The sequence below is a fragment of the Chiloscyllium plagiosum genome, unplaced genomic scaffold, assembly GCF_037043375.1.
Source record: "Chiloscyllium plagiosum isolate Xiang-an unplaced genomic scaffold, Cpla_swu_hap1 HiC_scaffold_20, whole genome shotgun sequence".
Taxonomy (NCBI): domain Eukaryota; kingdom Metazoa; phylum Chordata; class Chondrichthyes; order Orectolobiformes; family Hemiscylliidae; genus Chiloscyllium; species Chiloscyllium plagiosum.
In genome coordinates, this window is record NW_028270158.1 from 77699265 (window position 1) to 77703771 (window position 4507).

The 4507-nt window shown below is 47.0% G+C and overlaps 2 non-coding genes across 2 annotated transcripts; both read right to left on the minus strand.

Annotated features, from left to right (window-relative positions):
* Positions 1-278: 278 nt before the first annotated feature.
* trnap-agg (transfer RNA proline (anticodon AGG)) lies at positions 279-360 on the minus strand. Its single transcript has one exon. It is a non-coding gene; the product is annotated as a tRNA-Pro (tRNA).
* A 2858-nt stretch (positions 361-3218) lies between these two features.
* trnap-agg (transfer RNA proline (anticodon AGG)) lies at positions 3219-3300 on the minus strand. Its single transcript has one exon. It is a non-coding gene; the product is annotated as a tRNA-Pro (tRNA).
* Positions 3301-4507: the final 1207 nt, after the last annotated feature.

Below are 4507 nucleotides of genomic sequence, written 5' to 3' on the forward strand. Positions count from 1 at the left end.
TTATTTCACAACAGCGAGGAAATAACAGTCTCCATTCGGTTCCAGTAAAAACTCAACTTGCCTGGAACGTGAAGCAACAGCAGAGCGGCTTGCGATTTTCCGCGCGGGAGGCGAACACGATCGTGACAGCACAGACACTTGGGAAAATTCGGCACTTTACCACAACACAGTTAATTCCACGGGAAGCAAACTCATTTTTCTTCTGTTTCAAACAGAAATGCAGCAGGGGTCGAAACCGCATTTGAACAAGCGGCGTCGTTGGAGTTGATCAGCAGAAATGGCAGCGGTGGGATTCGAACCCACGCCTCTGACGAGACGGGAGCCCTAACCCAGCGCCTTAGACCGCTCGGCCACACTACCAGCCGCCCCCGGCCGCCCATTTTCTTGCACTTCCAATTGTGCTCCTGCATACCAACACATGCAAAGTCACGTGAAAAGGGTTCCATGACCCCTCTCCGACTCACACAGCTGCTGGGATGTGCCCGTCTACAATATCAATTTCGCAGAAGATAATGATAGCCCGTCAATCCAGACAAAAATCAATGGGATGCTGAGTCTATCTTCTCAGAGTCTTTTCAGCTACAAATGTATCTGTGAGTGCGTGAGAATATATGATCGGTTATGATTTGGTCACGTTACCATGAGCTGCTTGACATTGCTGCAATTTCGATTCTTGCTTTGCTAAATGATTTCACCCATTGCTCGAAACAGGACACCTTTCACGTTTACACGGAACACGAAACACACTGGGAAAATGCACAAAGCTGAGCAGGCCGTGTTCCACATCATACCGTGCAGCATAGTTACAGTCACTGTGTCTGTTTTGCAGAATTGGAGTCCCAAAGAATGTTCTCCACCCTAAAACCGGAGGTAGCATTACATTCCGAGAACGACAGATCACATTGTGAGGATGCTCTGACCTCGGAGCCAGTTCGAGATGCCACTTTCCTTGCCTTTTACCTTAACCGTGCAATTTGCTGCAGAGATGTTCATTCCTGGACATGAGCCACATGGATACCAACTGAGTTGGAAACCTGTGTGGGATTCGAGGAGAAGCGACTCAATAAATTTTGCTAAATTCCATGGTGCTTATTAGAAATGCAGTTTCTGTAAACGTCAATCTAAAAGGCAGTTTCTGAACATAGTAACAGAAGTCCAAAGATAATTGCCTCACCCCACCCCCACTCCGGAAGAGGTGCTAACTGCCCTTGAGTGCTTTTTGTTCTCGATGTGAAGAGTTCTCACGCCTGAGTCACCTTCACGTCTCTGGTTGCTGAGTGAATCACAAAGAAGGAATTTCACCAGAGCTGCAACTGCCTCACTTCCCCACTCGCCCTCCCCGTGTACATTTTCCTGCTCGTCAGTGATTGAAAGAAAACCAAATGGATGCGAATGTCGTTCTGTAGCCTCTCTGTTGATTCCTCCGTTTCAGTTCCGAGGTGGCTTAGATCACGTGGCGCACCTTAATAGAAGCGACGCTATGAAAGCACAGGTCCAGAGGTTCCTCTGAGAGTGAAATTTCTTTCGTTGCTGTTGCTGATTGAATGGGCCACTAACGTGCGAACTGCTCCAAAACATGATTCAGGACCTCTGGTGCCAACTCTCGCACGTTGAATAACGACAGACAGCTTCCAAATGAGGTATTTCAGAGACGACTTTGGGGTACATTTGACAGACAGACTCGTTCAGGAATCCGTGGTGCGCTGTGACACCAGCGCATCAGCTTCTTCCCTGTCTTTGAACCGGGCCGCCTGCGCAAGGAATGCAAATGCGGTACTGCTCTTCGTGAAAGAATCAGAAGGCGGTAACTACACTCTCAAACGGAATGGCATATGAACAGAACCAGGTTGGAGAAAAACTTTACAATGCTTTGCACAGTAATTAAATGGAGTTGCATTACATTTCACTACGAGAGGACATTTGTTCAAGCAAATTCGAAGACTGGTTTGCAGATGGGAAAGCAAGCAAGAAAGCTCCCATGTAAAAGGCCGCAGTTGAAGAACAAAGCAGTTTCTGCCCACTTTCGAAATGGGCACCTTTCGCGTGTAAGGCGAGCGTGATGACTACTACACTACAGAAACCAGCCTCAGCCAGCCGTGCTGCGGCTCAGTGGCATCCAGCACTGACAGTTGAAGCCATTCTAACTTTCACCTTTCTGTTTCCAATAGCTCGTTGTTTCATGGGACTTGTTTAATTTTGGCTATGTGGTGAGCATGGACGAGATACAGCGAAGTATCTGTTTCCACGCGGTGTACCCCAATAACGTTGTGTTGCTTACACCGGCTTTAAAGGATTACTTTTTAGTCGAGCTTGGCGTCGCAGTCTGTGGCACAATCATTTAGTCTGTTCGACTGCTCACGGGAAAGGCAGTATTGTGAAACACTGCAGAAACGAACGACTTCCTTACTTTTGCTCCAACTGACCATACTCCGTGAAATTTTCCCAGATTCTCAGTTGAGGATTTTTGCAGCTGTAAGTTACCTCAGAAACCCTGTTAATTCGTAATGTATTGAGCGAATCGCAAAACAGGAAGCATTTAACACGGAACACAAACAAAACTGGCAAACCAAATGCATTTTCAGACACAGCGAGCACGAATGCCGATTGTGAGACAGTCCGGGGGCATGAGCCATAAAGTAATCTCACAACTAACAACAGGGCAATTCCAAACTACTCTTTCAAACATACTGGAGACTGAGTGCACCACCACTTGCGAGACAATGCTGAAAAGAGAGACAGAAAGAACATAATAAGAGTGGCCATTAAAAATTGAATTTCACCAATCACAGTCTCGATTAGATTACCTTTCCCTTCGATGTCTCCAGGACGGAGATGAAGTAAATGGGAGAAATTCAATAACAAATGACAACGAAATTCATTGGAACGATTTTCTCATTGGCCAGAAAACCAAATAACGACGAGTCGAGTCACCGTAGGAATTTATTTCACAACAGCGAGGAAATAACAGTCTCCATTCGGTTCCAGTAAAAACTCAACTTGCCTGGAACGTGAAGCAACAGCAGAGCTGCTTGCGATTTTCCGCGCGGGAGGCGAACACGATCGTGACAGCACAGACACTTGGGAAAATTCGGCACTTTACCACACCACAGTTAATTCCACGGGAAGCAAACTCATTTTTCTTCTGTTTCAAACAGAAATGCAGCAGGGGTCGAAACCGCATTTGAACAAGCGGCGTCGTTGGAGTTGATCAGCAGAAATGACAGCGGTGGGATTCGAACCCACGCCTCTGACGAGACGGGAGCCCTAACCCAGCGCCTTAGACCGCTCGGCCACACTACCAGCCGCCCCCGGCTGCCCATTTTCTTGCACTTCCAATTGTGCTCCTGCATACCAACACATGCAAAGTCACGTGAAAAGGGTTCCATGACCCCTCTCCGACTCGCACAGCTGCTGGGATGTGCCCGTCTACAATATCAATTTCGCAGAAGATAATGATAGCCCGTCAATCCAGACAAAAATCAATGGTATGCTGAGTCTATCTTCTCAGACTCTTTTCAGCTACAAATGTATCTGTGAGTGCGTGAGAATATATGATCGGTAATGATTTGGTCACGTTACCATGAGCTGCTTGACATTGCTGCAATTTCGATTCTTGCTTTGCTAAATGATTTCACCCATTGCTCGAAACAGGACACCTTTCACGTTTACACGGAACACGAAACACACAGGGAAAATGCACAAAGCTGAGCAGGCCGTGTTCCACATCATACCGTGCAGCATAGTTACAGTCACTGTGTCTGTTTTGCAGAATTAGAGTCCCAAAGAATGTTCTCCACCCTAAAACCGGAGGTAGCATTACATTCCGAGAACGACAGATCACATTGTGAGGATGCTCTGACCTCGGAGCCAGTTCGAGATGCCACTTTCCTTGCCTTTTACCTTAACCGTGCAATTTGCTGCAGAGATGTTCATTCCTGGCCATGAGCCACATGGATACCAACTGAGTTGGAAACCTGTGTGGGATTCGAGGAGAAGCGACTCAATAAATTTTGCTAAATTCCATGGTGCTTATTAGAAATGCAGTTTCTGTAAACGTCAATCTAAAAGGCAGTTTCTGAACATAGTAACAGAAGTCAAAAGATAATTGCCTCACCCCACCCCCACTCCGGAAGAGGTGCTAACTGCCCTTGAGTGCTTTTTGTTCTCGATGTGAAGAGTTCTCACGCCTGAGTCACCTTCACGTCTCTGGTTGCTGAGTGAATCACAAAGAAGGAATTTCACCAGAGCTGCAACTGCCTCACTTCCCCACTCGCCCTCCCCGTGCACATTTTCCTGCTCGTCAGTGATTGAAAGAAAACCAAATGGATGCGAATGTCATTCTGTAGCCTCTCTGTTGATTCCTCCGTTTCAGTTCCGAGGTGGCTTAGATCACGTGGCGCACCTTAATAGAAGCGACGCTATGAAAGCACAGGTCCAGAGGTTCATCTGAGAGTGAAATTTCTTTCGTTGCTGTTGCTGATTGAATGGGCCACTAACGTGCGAACTG